The sequence below is a fragment of the Pelodiscus sinensis genome, chromosome 3 (assembly GCF_049634645.1).
Source record: "Pelodiscus sinensis isolate JC-2024 chromosome 3, ASM4963464v1, whole genome shotgun sequence".
Lineage (NCBI taxonomy): Eukaryota > Metazoa > Chordata > Testudines > Trionychidae > Pelodiscus > Pelodiscus sinensis.
Genome location: NC_134713.1, coordinates 162502526 through 162522470, shown reverse-complemented (window position 1 = coordinate 162522470; position 19945 = coordinate 162502526). Strand labels below are relative to the sequence as shown.

At 43.6% G+C, this 19945-nt stretch overlaps 1 protein-coding gene across 2 annotated transcripts in view; it reads right to left on the bottom strand.

Moving 5' to 3' along the window:
- LRFN2 (leucine rich repeat and fibronectin type III domain containing 2) overlaps positions 1-19945 on the bottom strand; it is a 326933-nt gene that overhangs the window by 213572 nt on the left and 93416 nt on the right. Inside the window, exon 2 of one of the 2 annotated variants that reach the window (XM_075925387.1) lies at positions 10696-10862. The exons of the other annotated variant lie outside the window; for it this stretch is intronic. The gene's annotated coding sequence lies outside the window, so the exon portion shown is untranslated. The remainder of the gene's footprint in view (positions 1-10695; positions 10863-19945) is intronic. 2 annotated transcript variants of the gene reach the window in all.

Here is a 19945-nt window from a genome sequence, read left to right as displayed (position 1 = left end):
ATGCCAAACCACAGATGTTGTTGGACTATGAAAGTCCCAACTATAGACAGAGCCATCCCATTCATAGGACAAATTGGGCCGGCTGCCTCAGGCCCTGTGCTTTTGGGGACCCCGCAGTGGCCCCCCCCAACCACCTTATGGATGTGAGGAAACTGGCAAAATACAGAGGTAAGAGGTTGGTGTGGTGGCAGCAGCTGGGGTCTCTCCCCTGTACTCACCATGCAGATAGAAGAAGTCAGAGTGGCCCAGCAGCCTGTCCATCCCATTGCACTCGGCTTCTCCATGGCGGCAGGAAGTGATAAAACCCCACCAACTGTTCCTGCTGCCCATGTGGTGGTGGGGCGGGGGGGGACTGTTGCCACCATGCTAGGGCGAGGTAACCCCCTGGGCCATGTTGTTTGGAGGCAGGAGCAAAGAGACATAGCAGAGGTGGAACAGGGGTGGGGTTTGGGGAAAAGGTGGGGTGGGGGCAGGGTCAGTGACCGGGTGGAGGTTGCCCCGGTCTCCATGTCTGGAGCACTGGGAGGGTTTACCCTAGGCCCCACACACCCCCTCAGGAATGCCTTGACTATAGAGGTGCAACTTGTACTAAATTGTACCCTAGTTATATCCCCTTTGCTCCACCCTTCACAAGTAGCCTGTTTTTGGCTGTCTGCTGCCTTCAAATAATTATGCATAACTTTTCTCCCTCTAGGGTTTAGGGTTGCCAGGTGTCCGGTATTGACCTGAACAGTCCAGTATTTTCACCTCCTGTCCTGTAAAAAAAATCAGAAAATACCAGACACCTAAAATGTCCAGTATTTTCTGATTTTTTCCTGGCCAGGAGGTGAAAATATCAGGTGCTTACCTGGTTCCGCAGGGGAGGTGTCTAGCCCAGAGCTGGAAGACAAGATGGCAGACAGCCTGTTAGGGCCAAAAAGTCTTAAAAGCATTTGTTAAAGGGGCCATGCTGTTTTGTTTTGTTTTTAAATGTACTTTTTTTTTTTTTTTGGCTCAACAACTTTGGTCTCCTCCTTTTTTGTTTCTCAACAGATTTTTTTCCCCAGGTTTTTTTTTGGGGGGGGAGGGGAAGCGGGTTTTCGGTATTTTTGCTTAAACCATCTGGCAACCCTATTTCCCTCCCTAATTAGCCCACTCATCAATGGTGATGCGACTATGACTTGTAGTTCAAAACTTACTATATCTGCACTCAGTGTCTGTTTTCACCTTAAACATTAGTCATATCAGGAGCCCTGTTGAGTCCAAAGGACCCTGTGAAGCAAAGGTGAACAACTCTATCTTGTTCCAAGTGAGAATACAACAATGCTCAGACACCAGAGATGTACCCCTAGAATATTAGCATAGATGCTAAATAGTTTCCATGATATACAGGGCTTACAGTTTGGTTCAGTGGTTCCCTGCATCTCACTGTGCACGTTGTTCCAGGACCCTGGCTACTGATATATTATTCAGCAGTTAGAAAATGTTAAACATGTTTTGTTAAAAAAATGCTAGTGCATGATTACAATCAGAAGAGTGATTTTCAAGGGGATGTTGTGTGATTCTGTATCTATTCTTACAGAGCAGCATTTTTTGTTTTGCTTAGCTTGACCAGATGGCATATGCCAAATGAAAAATAATGGCACTCAATTTAAAAGCCAAAAGTTAATTTTTCAAACTGCCAGCTCAATAAACTGAGAATCTAAAGAAAAAGAAAAAAAAACAGATCAAGCTGTGTTCTCTTCTTTTCAGTAACATCACAACCTATAATAAAGATTCTGCAAACAAAACATGGCACATTTGGACTTTTACATTGTTGATTCCCTCCTTGCAACAATACGAATCAGGAAAGAGACTTTTGAAGAGGAATCTAAGTTTCCAGGACTTTACATATTCTGCAGAAGTATGGTAATCAAAGTTTTTTAAGGCCAAAAGTTCACCATTCCCAAAGTAGGTACTGCAAGTCATGCTTGGGAAGAATAGCTGGCAGTAGAATTCATTGGTTTTTAATATTATAGATCAATAAAAGCAGATAGACAGACCTACTACACATACTAACGTTCTTTATTTTTAAATAGCAGCCTTATGATTTATATAACAAAAACTTTTATGAAATAATTTCATTTTTAGACCAGTAAAATGGTATTGCAGTCCTACGGTAGTACAGCATATGGCATTAAGAAAGCAGTGACAATATTTTCCTCAAACAATGTTAGATTAAAGGCAACAATTAAAATCTCAGTCAGGAAGGGTCAGAAAAACAGTAGGTTCTAGAGAATAGTGGACTAGAAATCAGAAGCTACGAGTTGTGCTCTCAGCTCTGTCACCAACCCCAGCTGAGGCCCAATCTTTAATTGTGTTTCTACAGTGCCTAGCACAATTGTCCCTGTCATTATCAGCTAGATCACTAAGAAGCAATCAGCAATAGATATAAATCATCATGTTGCCCTACCACAATGCAGGGTGTTAGGAACTGACCAGCGAGCCCCACTGGAATGCATGCAGCAGACATTTTGACTTGGGTGATAAGAGTTTGGGGTTTATTTCTTTAAATCTTAAAATTGAGCTAGTAATTGCTACCTGAACAGTTTCATCCTGCAGAGGCGGGGTGCAGGGGGTGTGGGAGGAGAAGAGGACTGAAAGGGGGAGAAATTGCTTATTGTGCAGAAAGCCCCCAGCAGGCCTATGCGACACTTGATCTCTGTTTTGAGAGTACAGGTAGAACTCATACTGGTCCTCTGTGGTGTTGTGAATTGCACCTTTGGAGAGCCTGTGAGGTTAGTGGGAAGGCATCCTGTGGCAGTTGACACAGCCAGACTCATGGGCCCTTGTTACACCATTTGCAGAATTAGGCAGGAGAAGGATTGTTTTTTAAATGCAGCGTGCACATATTCAAGGTATTTGATTGCTAGCAGTTATAAGCCTGTCACTGTCACTCTGCCCGGAAAAGCACAGACACAAGACACTGTATATAGATGGGCCTGCCATGTTTTGAAGGACCTGTCTCCTGTTAACTTGGAACCCTGTTTTACTGGGATTGAGGACTTTTTTAAAAAATGGGCATTATTAACCAGTGACTCATCTGAGTCCTGATGATAAAAACCCTTTATGTCCAGAGAAGGGAAATAAATAATCCCATTCATTCCTCTTACTGAATCAGGGGAAGGAAAGATGGAAAGGCTGGGAATAAAGGAGAACACACAACGCATTAAAAGGCATTCATCATGTTTGTAAACAAACTTACGCAAAAGGGACACATAAAACAAGCCTCAGGGATGAGCGATGCACAAAATAATGCAACTAATAAAAAGGGAGGTCCTAAGTCCTTCATTGGCTTAGCCGAGTGCTCAGATGCTGGTGATAAGGGCCATATAACTTTCTTCCCCCGTCCTATTCCCATTTCTTTTTTAGTCTGTCCTCCAATCCCGTTCACATCTCTAACCCATGATTGACTCTCTTGCTTTTCTGAGCAACTACCAAGCTGGCTTTCTCTTCTCCAGAGCATCTATGGCATCATGGCTCCACTATGCCAACTGGCACATGCATGACTCAATACAAAGGCCCCCAGCCCACAAAGAGCTGCATATCTCCCAAGACATGCTAGCACCTTCAACTCCACTGACTTGAAGGCAATCAGCAACTTTCAGATCACAAAGCACAGATGTCATCTGGTCTCAGGGTGGGAAGGGGAGAAACTCATCTATCTGAGAGCCATGGCCACATTCTGCCATGGCTGAATGGTCATCAATCAGGTCCACCCTGACGATGACTACCCTGAAGTAATCTAAATTAGAGGTGAGAGACAGCAGATCTGAATACTGTGACGAGGTCCCTCACCCCCAAAAGAAAAAGTTGTCTTGGACTTGACAAGTATAAGTGAACACAAGTATTCATGGCTGCTATTTGGTCATGTGAGATTATAAAATACCTACAGTTTTTCCTTGAGCACTGAGATTGTTTGAGCAATAAGCACACATCTTTGGGTCATAGGGAGCCTGCAAAACCTAATTATCGTAAGGAGGATTTCAGTTCCTCAAGAGATGATGGGCTCTTTTTTTAGCTATACACTTCTAGCACAGATAAGTCACCTGACCTGACTGGTGGGAGTCTGCTAAGCATTCAGAGCAAAGAAACAATGCTGTATTGTAATTTAAAAACCAATATACAGTAAATATCAGGCAGCAGCGATGTTCACTTGCATCGGAGCTAACTCAACCACAATGCCAGTCAGCAGTCAGTTTAAGAAACCTATCAAAATTGTCTCCATCCTAGTAATTTATGCTCTGTCAATATGATTTTTTCTGTATGTATCTTTCTGAGACATGCGTTTAGAGTATAGAATGGGGGTGGGCAAGATACAGCCCCTGTGGGCTTCCCCGCCAGCACCCTCAGGTACAGAGTAGTCTCACACCACTTTAAGCAGCTCACTGCTCCCTATGGCTCTCTGCTTTGGGTGCTGGGGAGAAAGGGGGAGGCCAATAGGAGCTGAGAGACAGGGCTGATGGCAGCATGTGAAGTGAAGCCAAGCCTCCTCCCCCTCCCTCAGTCCACCCCAGCACCTGGAACAGAGAGCCACAAGGAGCTTTTAGTCAATTTGAATAGCCTGGGGTTGCAGCAGGCAGAGAGCCTGCATTTCTAGGTAAGTGGCTCCCAGCCAGAGCCTGCCTCTGGCACCCCAGCCCATCCACAACCCAACTCTCTATCACAGGTCACCACTCAAGCTCTCTGGACCCTTCTCCCTGAAGTCACGAATCTCTCCCAGAAGCTGCCTCCCCCTTATACCTCTCCCTTAGACCAAAATTCTTTCCTGTACCCAGACCCTTTCCCACACTCTGCACCCTAATCCTAGCCCCCAGATCAGCCCACACACTCTCCTGCACCCAGTCCCCTACTCTGAGCTCCTTTCTGCACCCAACCTCCATCCCATACCCTGCCCCCTCCCATAGAAACGTGCAGCAGTTGACCACTTACCAAAATCTTGGAGTGACCCCAATCAAAAATTATTGCCAACCCCTAGCATAGAATGTACACAAATGCCAGACATCAGACATATAATCCTACCTTCATCAATAAGCATGGAAGGAAAGGATCAAAGTTTATCGAAATATTTGGGAAGGTTTTGGTTTGTATCTCTGAGGCAGCAGATGTTGGTTACGGGTTGTTTGCAAACCGGATAGAGCACACTGAAAGAACCATGACACAGGATGTTTCAGTTTCTCCCTTTGCCACTTAATTGTTCCTTGTTTTCATTCAGCACCTGAAGGACCTTTACTGGACCTATTATTAAATCTACATGTTGACAGGTGAAATCACTTACAGCACAATGAGTATCTCCTCCTCAACATACAGACACTATCCACCCACCAATACTAGATCCCACCTCTTCCTTTGCCACAGATGATTATGTTTGAAGTTGTCTCCCTGTTTCCCATTCCTCATTCTCATTAGCAGGCAGCCACAAAGGGAGGATTATTACTTCTTCTTGATACGTTGTCTATTTAACCTCTTCTGACAAGCATGGCTAGAGAACAGGTAGGGAATTTGCATATCTGAGGCTAGTCTGGACTTTCTCCTGTCAGAGGAGATGAATGCAAACACAGATGCAAAGGGTGAAAGATCAAATCACTTCCTATAGGTTGGCCATGTGTCAAATGGCCACTTCTCCAGTGCCTCTCACCCCAGTCCACATAGTGGGAGAGCTTATTGCTGCATTTAGAAATCTATCCTTTACCTAACTGTGTGAAAATCAAAGGGCTCAGACAAGTTCCTTACACATATCTAAATGGAACATTGCAGGATCTCAATCCAGCTTTGCACATAAAGAGACTATATTAAGTGCTGATATAACTCCCTGGGCATCAAGAGAAAGATTGGAACCAATATTATCTTGCAAGGAGCTTTCACATACTTTTTCAAAGCAGCTTTTTGGCGCAACATTAAACAACAACTGAAACGCAGTTGCAGCTCTTAGCCATCATTTACTTTCTACTGACCTCATCTTTAATCCAGCTTTTCCTTCTTGTTAGGCACTACACTGACATGGACTGGGATGCATCAGTCCAGCCTCTTACGTTGTAACCAACTAGAATCCATGCCTCTGGTTTTGACTGCTATTCCAGTATCTGTCTGTTTCCTTATCTTGCCCCAGCCCATCACAACCACTGTGCCAGCACAAACACCTGCTGGGAGGATTAGAAGCCAGCTCCTATCCGAGAAGTCATGCCCAGAGGCCTTGTAAACACCCTATTATAGCCTTTACTGTAGCCATAGTTACTACATCCAGAATCCTAGCATCCATACAAGTCACCCCTTCAGCTGATCTAGTGGCACTTAGCACACACAACCAGTTATGCCTAGCTGAAGCCAGCATTCTGAAGGAAAACTCCACGAGCCACTGACACTCCACAGAGAACTTTGGCAAGACAATTCTGCTTTGAGGCCCTGATCCTGTGCCAAGCCTCCTCGCTCACCTCCTTCTAAAGTCAGTGGCAGCAGCCTGTGCACTCTATCACTTTTCTGTGGGTCTCTTCTTCTGGCTTTTATAGACACGTTGTATGGGAAGATGCTGCTTGTTTGGCACAGGTTCGTTTGTTTGGGCTACTACTCACTTCCGACCTGAAGACCAAACCCTCTGTCAGTGAGAGCAGAGATGCAGATGTTGTCATAAACATTTAGGTGGGAAATAAGGCAGCAGGAAGAGATTTGATTGTGAAGTAGTATTTTTAAAATCCCATTTCCATGCAGACAGAGGGGGAGGAAAGAGATGCTCCTGGAGAAGCAAAGATGTCTCTAAAAGACATTTTTTCAGGTTTCTGTGCAGCCTCACTGTAGGATTTTTAATGACATGTTTACATCTGCTAGTATCATGCAGGGCCCTGGCAACCTCCCAAACAGAAGGTAATTTGGGTTTTAGAATCAGAAGAATCTACCATAGTCCCCCCACTCTCCACTGAATCTGGAGGCAAGCTATATGGAAAAGTGACAGCTGGTGCCAGAAAAAGTTTTTTGTCACACTGAGGTTGACTTGATTTTTACTATTATTACACAGCCCTGTTCTGCTAGCCCACCCTGTTTCAGAGAAAACTAACATTGTATAGTAAAAGCTGATTAGTACTTTGCCATTATTTATCTATCTGGGCTACAAAGATATAAATCCAGATAGTTGAGTCTAGAGCTGTGGTTATGACGATCACAGAATCATAGGACTGGAAGGGACTATGAAAGGTTATCTAGTCCAGTATCAGTACTCAGGGCAGAGCTAAGGGCCATCTAGACCAGTTTCTTAACCTTTTTTTTTTTTTTATAAAGTACCCCTTTTAAAAAAAATTATAAGTACCCCCAGTACCTACATTTTTCAAACACACCATTTTTTTCTACCATTGCAACACATTTGTTTAAACAACTTAATTGTAGCCAGGCAGGCGATGATATTTTTGGGTGTAAAAAGTAAAAAAAATAAAGTGCTGTAAAACTTAAAACAAAAATTTAGTTTTCTCCAAATTTTAGTTGTGTTGATGTGCCCCCCAGACTTCACTCAAGTACCCCTAAAAGTATTCATACTATTGGTTGAGAAACACTGATCTAGACCTTCCTTGACAGGTATTTATCTAACCTGCTCTTAAAAATCTGCTAGTTCCCTAGGCAATTTATTTTGGTGCTTAACCACCCTTATAGTTAGGAATATTTTCTTAATGTCAAACCTAAATTGCCTTTGATGCAAGTTAAGCACATTGCTTCTTGTCCTCAGAGGTTAAGAACAACATTTTTTCTCTCTCTCCTTGTTGCAACATTTTTCTCAATCATCTCTCATAAATTGCATTTCTTGACCTTTAATCATTTTTTTGCTCTTCTCTGAACTTTATCCAATTTTTCCACATCTTTCCTGAAGTTTGGCATCCAGAACTGGATACAATATCCAGTTGAGTCTAATAAGTAGTCAAACCTTAGAAGGCTTGGGGAAGAAGTAAGGGGATACAGCAGTGATGGGCTTTTTGGTTTTAGGTCACCGGTTCAAGTTAATAGGTGCAGCTAAAAGGTGCTACCATTTGGTGGCTTCTTGGTGGTCTTTGAGATATGTGTTGCTGCTTTTCAACCTAGTCCTACTGAATAGGTGCCCACAATACACAGACAAAACAAATACACACACGCAATCACTTGAAACTAACCTACGGTGACATCCTTAAAGTCTCAGCAGAGAACCAAACAAGTGGACTGAATGAGGATTGAATTGCCTTTCTATTCCTCTACATGATCCTTGAAGTCAGGACTGACACAGTAAGGAGAGGGGATTGCACTGCCAATGCCCATATTGTGTCTTTTGGGAGGATAAATGGCAAAAATCAGCCTCCAAGGCTGTGAATTGGGTACTTTTCTCAATATTAATTCACTTTAAAATATAAAAAAATCCTGCCTATGCCTACTAAAAAGCGATTATTTTAGTTAGCTTCTCAGGGCAGCTTCTCCACTCACAGGGACATATGGTCTTTGTATAAATACAAAATTCATCATGAAGCACAAATCTTTCTTTTTGGCACATTCTCCAAAATGGATCTCCCCCTGCTGCATTTCAAACTTCAGTCGACAGACAGACCACACACTTTGCAGACAGACAGACAGATAGGACTTGTGAGAAACTGGCAGAGAGCTGTCAGTTCTGATCCCATCTCTGAAGAGCAGGGAAAACGGATGTTGGTGCAGCAATGCGAAATGTGTTGTTTATATTTCCCAGAGGGGGGAAACAAAAGGCTTATACTCCATATTTTAATGTAAACAAGAATCACTAATGCTCTTCTAAACAGTAGGAGAGGGTGGGAACAAAGCAGCAAATGGTGAGTTTGAGGATTGATTCTATTGCATCCTTCCCTGGATATACTGGCATGTTAAGCAGCACATAGCTAGACTGTACAGCATTAAGATGCAGGAGAAAATAGTTGTACTAGAGAAAAGAAAATAGCACAGCATACATGAATTATATATATCATATAGACTTTGCAGATTACATAAACTGGATTAATATAGAAAGTGTCAGAGGAGCAAGCAATGATCTCCTTCCCTTCCCACAATCTTACTGCAATACTTCTTTTCCCACAAACTGCTGGCTAATTTGGATGAGGTTTGAAGCTGCTTTTGCCTTGCACTATTGTGATGAAAAAACAAAAAAACAAAAAAACAATACTGTGATGAAACTAGGTAAACACAGAGTATGTGCAAATGACACAGACCATGTATGTGGCAATTTGTAAGCACAGCAAACTAATCACCCAAACAGGAGGAGCGATGACAGTGAAACCATAACAAACCCCAGACAGGAGGTGAGTAAAAGTAATTACCAGCCTCTCCCTCCTTCACCGTCCCCTCAAGTCTTCATTACGGCAGTCTCTGCATATAATGGTCTCCACTGGAAAGTCAACACCTACAGCACAGAAGTATTTGAGGGGGCATGGTTTCCCCCTAGGGATAGGAAACGGCTGTGGTAATTGTGTGATACCTGCTGGCAAGTGTTGACTTTGCGATGGTGACTGTATTATAAAGTTAATTCCTTGTAGACAAAAAAAAAACCAAACAAACAAACAAAAAAAAAACCAATGCATTTGTTGAACTGCACCAAATCTTAAGCTACTAATATTATGTCTTCTCAAGCTTGTCACCTCTTTAAGTACAGTGTAAAGTTACCCTCTGTATTTACCATAGAGTATGGAAAATAGCCTTGTTATACATGGTGCCTTTTTGGCACCTCCCTGGAAAAGAGGTGAGATGAGCCCCTGTCAAAAATGATTCTTGCTGCAAAACAGTGTTCTTTGGTTTGGGTGTGAAGCAGCTGAGATTCACACTGAGTTCCAGAACTTAAAAAAGAACAAGTGTTTCAGTGTGTCCATTCTTTCTGTTTCAGCCTGCTGACTATATGGCTGATATCCACTTGTTTATTTTTAAATTCTAGCATGGCAGTTAGTGGTGTTACATATGTGTGAGCTTGGTATTGCTCCTCCGTATCACGTACGTGCCTCTCAAAATTCCCAGCTTGCCAGTTCTTGCGGGGAGTCAGAAATATCTGATGACATCGGACCAACATGACATGGCATATGCCTGCCAGAGTACCCATCCCCCACCTGTCCACCTTGCCAATCTTGGATGCCTGGCAATGGTGGCACCACCAAGCACTGAAAGACAAGACACTGAATCTGGTTCCAGCTTCCCCCCCTCTCTCCCTCCTATTCTCCCCCATCTGTTTCTTCCATTTCTTTCTATGACATTTGCTGAGGTCCCTGTTCTTGTACTCTATGTTTTTATACACAGAGTTGATCTGTCCAGCAAAGTTCCTCCTTAGCTTTACAGGATTTATTATTCCTCCGGGAAGCTTAAGTGACTGACATCTTACTCCGTTTTTGAGTTTTGCCTCACATCTAAACCACATTATTCTTCTTCCCTCTAAACCTCTTTCAATTTGAATCACACTGGAGATTTAAAACAAAAATTTGTCATTACCACTAAAAAGATTCCTTTGGACTCTCTTTCCATACCGGGAGGGGAAGCAAAAACCAAACTGAGGTTCATTTTTCCACAGAAATGTTGTCATCTAGGCTAACCATAAAGTTATACATTTCTCTAATGTCTTTAAAATCCATCATAGAAGGGTTCCCTAACATCAGAGGTATGGCTATGTCTATAAAGATATATGAATGTGTATCTATGTAGATAAACAAACAACTTAGCACTTACCTTTGAGAAGTAACATTTATCCCTGGTTCGATACAATAATTTCAGATAGGCACTTAGACTCTCTTTCTATGCCACGCATCCTTTTTCAAGAGGAGATAATATCAGACAAATCCTGAGCTGATCTTCAGCTTCCCAAATCGCAGAATAGCATTGCTGGCAGCTGGAACCTGATTCAGTGAAGTCCAAGTGAGTGAATCCCTGAGACTCCTTATTCAGTAAAATCCAAAGCACACTTACATACACACCAAATATATATATATATATGTACAGAAGTGCCCAACTTGCTGCTTCTTGCTTGATTTAAAAACCTCAGTCTTGGAGGGCTAATCAGTCTTCAGGCTTTTCAAGGATTCTGATCCCAGTGCATCTCAAAGTACCACATGCATTTTGGCAGTACAAATCTTCACGTTCATATTAGCAAGCTCATCTTGTGTGTGTGTGTGTATGTGTATGCACTGGGGGAGAGGGGGCAGGACAGGGGGGCGAGCAAGAGGGATACACACACACGCAGAGCTGGAAAAAGGAAAAACAGCAAACTGGAGTGATCTCACAAAGTGCTCTAGATGGCAGAGCCTGCACAGCTTGTAAGACAAGCCGTGTGGAAAAAAAAAAAAGTAATAATCCACACACGCCACCCTAGCAAGCAGCTTCAGGAATTCTTGCCTCTTCTGATGATGTAGCATACAGCCACTGCTTTATGCTGCATAGGAACCCTGGCAGACACAAGTCAATATGCTCCTACTACTTCTGAAATAACAAAATGTCCAATGGAGAAAAAAAATGGAAAAAATACATGCTAAAAATAAACTCCTCGAAAATAAAGTGTAATGGGGGATCTTGGGTGGGGGAGAGGGGCAAAGATGACTTGGTGCCAAAAGTGCACCCAAGCCCCTGCTCCTGACACAGATTGGCTCTGTAATTATGTGGCAACACACTGCCTTCCTAAGCCATTGCATAATAATAGAATCCTAAGCTGTGCAGACACTGCCTGACATGCTAAATCCTCAGAAGCAACATTCAACATTTGTTGGCAGAAAGCATGTCAATTCTCCGGCCGGGTGGGGGGAGAGGTGACATTTCAGAGTCAGACACAGGCTGCAAAGGGCTGTTGAATGGCAGCTGTGCCAAAAACACTACTACCAAGGTAGTTACAATATAATCTAATAGCACTGCCAGTTCCAGTCACATTGTTTAATACAAAGAGGAAGAATCTTTCCTGGATATATGTAGGTAGCTTTGGTGCCAACAAAAGGAATACACACAGGGATTATTTTAGTTTATTTTGCATGCTGCTGGCTGCAAGTAGATCCTCCTTTGTACTAAATGGCACAGGAATGTCCAAATATCATCACCATCATCATGTGGGGGGTTGGATGGCCCTTTCAACTAGCCAATCGATTTCCCCCTAAACCGCAATCATGAATTATCTTTCTTCTGCTCCACCATCTAGGGAAGTCTCTCTGAAGGATCTCAAAGAAAGCAGAATGCTAGATTATAACAGGAGCTAGGGAGAAGAAGGTTGATTTATAGTCTTTCTTTTGCGAAAGGGCTAAGCACAGACTTGAAATGGCATCTTAAATAAGAATCACGTGATGGATCAAATCCAGGGTCCACTTAGCCCAGTACCCTGTCTCCAACTGTGGCCAGTACCATATGCTTTACAGAAAATGCAAAACGTTTCTCTATAACCCCCACTAAGAAGGTGGCTGCTTATGCTCTGGAGAATAACCACCTTCTCCCATTCTGATAGCACACAAGGTCTGAATTTGTTCTTATTGAGTGGAGTTACACCAGTTTAAACCCAAATAGCCTTTTCTTCTCCTGACTTCCTGGGGGAGCCCTTTCTACACAAAAGGTGATCATAGCAGACACCATGCAGTTTCCACACAGGGGAGTTCTTTGTATGATACACATGGCCCTGCTAAACTTACAGTCCATTTTAGTCAATATCACAGGATTTTAAAAATAGTAAATTTCATCATATCAGCTATTTAAATCTGAAATGTCATGGTGTTGTAGCTGTAAGGGTCCTGACCCAATAAGAAGTCATGTGGGAGTTGCAAGGTTATTATGTGTGGGAGGGGAGGCGAATTGTGGTACTGCTACCCATGCTTCTGTGCAGCTGCTGGCAACAGCACTGAATTCACAGCTGGGCAGCTGGAAAGCAGTGGCTGCTGGCTGAGCGCCCAACTCAGAAGGCAGAGTCATCGCCAGCAGCAATGCAGAAGTAAGGATGGTATGGCACTGCCACGCTGATTTCTGCATTGCTGCCTGCCACGTTGGGCACAAAGTCAGCAGCTGCCACTCTCTGGCTGCCCAGCTCTGAAGGCAGCAAAAAAGTGTGTGTGACAACTGCCTCTAAAATAACCTTGCAACACCGCTATAAATCCCTTTTGGGTCAGGACCTGCAATTTGAGAAATGCTGGTCTCCACCATAAAATCTGTATACAGTATAGGGTAATAGCACACAAAAGACAAGATTTCAAAAGGGGGGGAGATTAGATTTCATGCTCTGTGATACATTTTTAATGGTTGCAAATTTGGTAGGGCTGGGGGAGGCAAGCCTCAGCATTATATTAATAGTAAATTCTATATTTTTTCATAATATGATATTAATAGTAAATCATACATTTTCTTATACTGACAACATCAAAGTCAGAATGATAAATCGGGCATATCAAAACAAGACATTTTGATAGTTTGTCATCAAAAAGATCAACACATGTAATATGTTCTTGCAAAACATTTATATTTAATCTAATTAGCATTTTCTGATGGAAAATTGTTCTGTCATAAATTTTGACTTGATCTAGATAGCAGCAGCAAAGTGGAAACATGCTAAGACCATGGGCTCAACCATCTTCCATCTGTTGTGTGGCTATATCCATTCCTCCTGTCCTTCCCCCACGCCCCTTACCTTGTGGTGCAAAGCCCTGCTATGACTCCTCCAAAATTGTAATTGCTAAAGAGGGTGCCTGCTCACGTCCCCTCCCTGCATCCCCTTTCCTCCCTCAGACACCTTCTAAAAACAACACTGAGGGGCTCTGCAGAGAACCAACACCAAGATTTTCAATAATGGGTATCATACCTACAACCATCTAAGTCAGTGACCTGACATTTTAAGGATGCTGAGAAGTCATTGCTCAGTTCTTTGGGGTTGGGGTTGGTGGTGGGAAGGGGAAAATCAAGCTACTTATTTATATCCCTACAACATGGATTTAAGCATCTAATAGACACCAGTTTCTGAAAAATCTCAGCTCACATGTTTCAAATGGAAAAAAAGTTAAACCCAAGCCCTAATCATATATGGTTCCTACAAAAGATTCGGTGGGTGCATCAAGACTGCAGGGTTTTTTTGGAAAAATGGCTGTTTTTCTGAAAAAACTTCACTTACATCCACACTGCTATTGCCTTCTTTCGAAAGAAAAAAAAATCGAAAGAACAAAGGGGTTTTTCCAACATTGGTAAACCTCTTTCTATGAGGAAGAGCCCCTTTTCTGAAAGAGCTCTTTTGGAAAAAGGCGGGTGGAAACAGGGAAGAGGGAGTTATTTCAAAACAAGAGGAAAGAGGAAAAAGCACAGGTACCCTGGTGGCCACTCTGCCCATAGGAATCAGAGCTTAAATGTGAGATAGCATCCACACTGAATGGACACAATCTTTCTAAAAAGCAGATCTCTTTTTTGATGCACTTTGGCAGTATGGACGCTGTCTTTCGGAAGAAGTTTTTTCGGAAGATCTCTTCCAGAAAAGCTTCTTCTGAAAGAAGCCTGCAGTCTAGACGTACCCATGTGGGGAAGCACTGACAGAAGCCACTTCTCTTGATGATGCCAGAATCTATGTGACTAATGTCTTAGTGTCGGATTTGAAAGTAAAGTGTCCCTGCAATGCCAGAAATCTGTACAGTCCCTACCAATCTCTCACCAGCTACCAACTACGGCCAAGCTGATCCCTAAAGGAAAAATACTTTTATACAAGTTGATTTATACAACAGTGATGAACCAAAAGAAGTTAGCTGGACATTGAACTTTGGTAAGAGGAAGGTTTCTTTTTTGATGTGCAATGCCACATCTGGGGTCGACACCCAATGGAGGTTTGAATTAGATTATATCAGGGCAAAACAAACAAGATACATTTGCAGCCACCCAGATGATTCCATCTGCTGCAAACATCACTCATCTTCATGACCATGCAGCTAACATGTGCAGATGTCTTTGTCACTGTGACTGACAGTGCAATCTGCTATGGACATCTGGAGACCATGCAGTTCCACTTCCTTCTCCCAACCCCAAGAAAAACCAAACCCAAACTGTAGTATTCATCTTCATAGATTTGAAGTGGGTGTTAAATCAATGTTTGCCAAACTACTTTATTTATTGGGGGACTGGTCCAAAGCAGGGCCGGCTTGAGCCATTCCTGCGCCCCGGGCAGTGGGCGCGCGATGTATGCACAGCTCCACCTCTGGGTGCACGGCGCATGCGCAGCCCCACCCCCCGGCGTGCTGCACACCTTACAGCTGCAATCGGGCACGTGGCGCCTGTTTGCAGCTCTAAGGGGCGCCGTGCAGCCCCGGGCCTCAGGCGCGCAGTGCCTGATGGCATCTCTAAGAGGCGCTGCACACCCAGCCGCACGGTGCCCCTTACAGCTGCCATCAGGCGCTCCGCTAGCCCCCCCTTTAATCCGGCCCTGGTCCAAAGACAGCCCACCAATGGCTGTGTTGACAGAACTAACTAGATGGTTGGTATAAAAATAAACCCATCTACTATCAGAATATGGGAGATACTAGTAGAGATTACAAATTACTTGGACAACACGCACCTGAGCAATGTATGAACCATTGAGAGAGTTGTGTGCACATCTGGATAACATTTTTCTCCTAGGGTTTTAAACAGCACATGAGTCTGAGCACAAAACTGAACATGTCATTCTTTAACAGGGTGACTGTCCCTTTTAAGGATAGCAGTGTGTCCCCATCAGGGTGTCTTCACCTGCTCCGTGAGGACCAAAGGGAAGGGCAGAGGCAGATGGTGAGAGAAAGAAAGATGGTCCTGGGGGAACAGTTAGTGCTTTTTGGGGTTGAGAGAAAGGACCTTCACTGCCATTTCTTTAAGGGCCCAGGACCTGGATCCTTGAAGTACACCATGGAGATAAAGCTTCGCCTTTTAGCTAACCAGGATGAGCCCCAGCAAGAAAGGCAGCATATATGCTGTCTTCTTTCTCCTGTCCAAAGAGTGCACTGGCCTCTCTCACCTCAGAGAGAAAAGGAGCTGAGCTAGGTGAGAAGAAGCCAGTTTAAGGCTGCAGTGAATCCAAACTACAGACCACAGGAAGGAAGGCAGTGGGACTCCTGATTAAAGAAGAGTGAGGCCGGAATGAATGTTTTGGAAGAGACTCAGTAAAATAAGCCTCTACTTGTTGAAGTGTTCCAGCCTAAGAGTGAGGCATTGCAAGGAACTATGGGCAGGGTGCCTACAGCACTACCTCAAGCCTCACAAGGGCGATGGGATGCTGTCCATCCACACCTCTCTCTTCTTGGCAATTCATTTGGAGGAAAATCCAGTCCTCCAGCCTGCAGTCAAAGTTGTTCAACACAGAGCAAGTACCAGTTCCACCGTGCAATGGAAGGGACTTTATTACAGGGAACAGGGCACAGAGAGCTCAGCTGCACAAGGAAAGTGTCAGTGAGACACAGGCAGTGCAGGGCCAGAGACAGAAGAGTCACTGTTACATGAGTTTTCCAGGATCTTGCATGAATCTTCCTTACACAGGGGGAATCTGGAAAGGCATGTGATGCGGAGTCATTTTATGCATGGCTGCCAAAGTAAAGTTCTGCAGTCACTCATCAGGTTTGGTTGAAGAGCAGAAGCAACAAGATATGCAGGGGAAGGTATGTCCCTAGCACCTTGACCAGCTACTTGGACAAAAATTCTGTGCTAAGAATTTGCTCCAACTTTCTGATTAGATAAAGATACCTCTCTTTGCCCCCTAAAGCTGTGTCGGTTCCAGAAAAACCTTATACTGAAGCTCTGAAAGGTAAAGACAACTTTTTCATTTCTCACAGGCCTCCTCCTGCTCTCAGTGAAACCAATGGCAAACTTACCATCTATTTAAATGAGACCGGGATCAGATTTTTGCCCATATTTGCTTGATTGGGCAAGCTTATTTGGGTTCCAACCAGAACTGAAGCCACCATGTCCAAAGTTATTCAAGAAAGCTTCTTGCAATATTTCCAGCCTAACCCTACAGAACAAATGCTAAACAAAATGATCAGGGACAGATCATCAGCTGACAGATTGTTCCAGCTCCACTGAATTCAACTGAGCTGTAAAGATGAAAACAAATTGAGAATCTGGTCCCAGATCATTTTGCTCCTGAGGTGGATTGACCCCAAATTTCAAGATTTCTGAGAGATTCCCCTAACACTATTCTCTTCTTCCTCTTGCTTAAAACAAACCATGGTATATCTAAAGAGAAGTGTGCACGTTCACAGGCAATATCATGGGCACAGACCCATGCTTCAAGGAATCATCCTCTGCAGCTAAGAGCTCTAAAATGGAGTTCAACTTTCCCATATTGTCTTATCAGAGTACCTAGGTATCTCAGTCATGAATCAGGGCCCCATTCTATTAGGAACAGTGCAAACACAGAACCAAAAGAGACAGCCCCTATCCCAAATAACTTATGCTAACCTGGTATCTTTAATCATTGGCATTTACTGTGTTTCACTGTGATAGTAACACCCTCAAGCTGGCCCCAGAGCCTTTAACAGACTTTACTTGTTCACCGGTATCAGACTTCTCCTTTAACACTTTTGGTAGGGATTTGTGCCTAAGGGTTCCATGTTTAGTCTCCAGTTATGACCTTAGTAGGTTGTTGCAATGTGTTTTTCTTGTTAGTAACAAATCATGGCTTGTTGCCTTTGCCAGATGCAGGGTTCACAGCATTAAAAAGGTCACATCACTTCAGAAATATGGATAGTTTGGTGTGCTAAATAGAACTGAGGACTTCTTTGATTGGTTGAAGTACTTGAAATCCAGGATGGCAAAGATGAAAAAATGTAGCATGCAATTGTCCCTAAGCATACATGGAAAATGCAGCTGTGTAAGGTACCCAAAAATTTGGAGTTTCACAGGGATAGCAGGCAAAAGTAGATTAGCTCCCGATGTGCATGTCCAGGAGCCAACCTGCTCTCACCTGATATCCTAGTGGTGCCCCAGATTATGGCAAGTGTTGGCAGCGTGAGAGTGCACAGGGTCCAGGGAGGGAGGGAAGGGAAGAGTTACCTCATTGCCATTCCAGGCTGCCTGAGCTCAGGGCTCTATATGGAACTGCCAAGTTCCTGGGCAAAGGAGAGCGGGCAGCTTCTGATCTCAGAAGTGGCAGGGCCGGGGACTAGTTGCTCCCAGCCGCCCTTTCAGCACCACCTGGCTTGTGCTACCCGGTGCTCCATGGGTCATTTAAAGGGTCTGAGACTCTGGCAACTACCATCAGCGATGGCCGGAAGCTCCAGACCCTTTTGAATGGCCAGACCTGAGGCAGCTGTCCTTTTGCTCCCCCGAGCCTAGCTCCTCACTTGCTGGAACCATCTAATTCTCAGCAAGCTATGGAGCTGAGTGACAATCTCTGCAACAGCCAAATGAAGCATTTAATCCCCTCCCTGCTGGACTTTCCGAGGAAACATCCCATCTGGAGGGGAGGGAGGACTGCAGGGAGCCCTGGGCTGGAGGGCAGAAACAAGCCACGTGGGTGAGGGGAGGGTGTGTGTAGAACCCCATATATTCTAAGGATGGTCCTGAAGTTGAATACCAAGAGTTTTTCAAGTATGCAGTTTGCAGAGACAAACAATCATTCTGTAATCAACTAAACATTAACAACCCAAGGGTTCCTTTAATTTCAAATAACTAAGATGTTTATGATCAAATTAGAAGGCTCCAAAACACCTTCTCAGATGCTCTGCAAGAAACAGCATGCCTTGTTTTTATCCTCAAGGTATTCTCTCCAGGTTCTCTCTCTCTTCGGCCAGACCTTACGAACAGGAGGATGTATGTGTTTCCATTCACACAGTCACATGCCCAGATCAATGGGTGAAATGTAATGCTATTTGAGTAATAGGCTTAAAGTCCAGTAGGGATCATGGTAGTCAAATAAACCTGCCCACCCCCCTGCATAATATGGACCATATAAATGTATCCAGTGACTCCTGCACCAAACCCATCCAGTCTTGACTTAAAGATTTCTGAGGGAGAATTCACCCCTTTCTATTGGCAATTGTGCCAATGGTTCATTACCCTCTCTGTTAAAAATCCTCACCTTATTTTGTTGAAGAAGAAGTTCTAGCAAATTGCCCAGAAAAGCCCAGAGTGCTAACTGTGATTATTGTATTTGGATTTCTCTGCCCAGCAAATGTGGAGAGAAGAAAAAGTGGGTGTTGCTCCAAGACACATGGAGTTGTTTTACCATGGAGTAAGAGTGCATTTTGACACCAGCACAATTTATTTGCTTGAAAGGCTTTTAATAATGGCCACCTTTTCTGCACAGGTGTGTTAATCAAACTGGAGAGCATCTTTGGCAGCACTTCAATTCCTGTCATTTCTTGGAGAAACACCTACTTTTCTTCACAGCAGGAGGCAATGACATTCTACATTCTGACAGGCAGAGAACAGGAATTTGCCCCCATCTTGTTTACAGTCTAAGACTTTCATTGCCCTCAACTATCTTTACACATGGTGCTCAGCACCCAGTGGGCAGGCACAAGCATGGCTAATAGACTCATTTTTATTCCCTGGCCCTAGTTACTCCAAATAGGTCAATGTTGCAAAGGGTACATATACCTGTCACCCGGCAGGAGGATCCACTGTTAGCAACAGTTCCCATCTAGTCACAGGGTGCGATCTTTAGCAACATTTTGACCTGTTAATTCTGCAGCTACTTCCTGCTGATGATCTATTTCACTTTTCAATACTCAGGCACTATTCCAAAGACAGCTGCATTTGTGTTTTCTGCCCAAAAAGGAATGGCTAAATTTTCCACTTAAAAAAACCCCTTAGTTGTTGAACCAAAACTACAACAGCCATGACTGACAAATCAACATTTGCCAGCAGTTACCCTTCCACAATATCTGATTGTGAGAGACCAGAATTTATCTGTCAATTTATATTTCTTTGAGATTAATTGTAAGTGTTACACCAACATAATATAAGCCCTGTCTAGTGCACCTAATGTGCAAAATTTTAGTCATTAGGTTCAAACAAA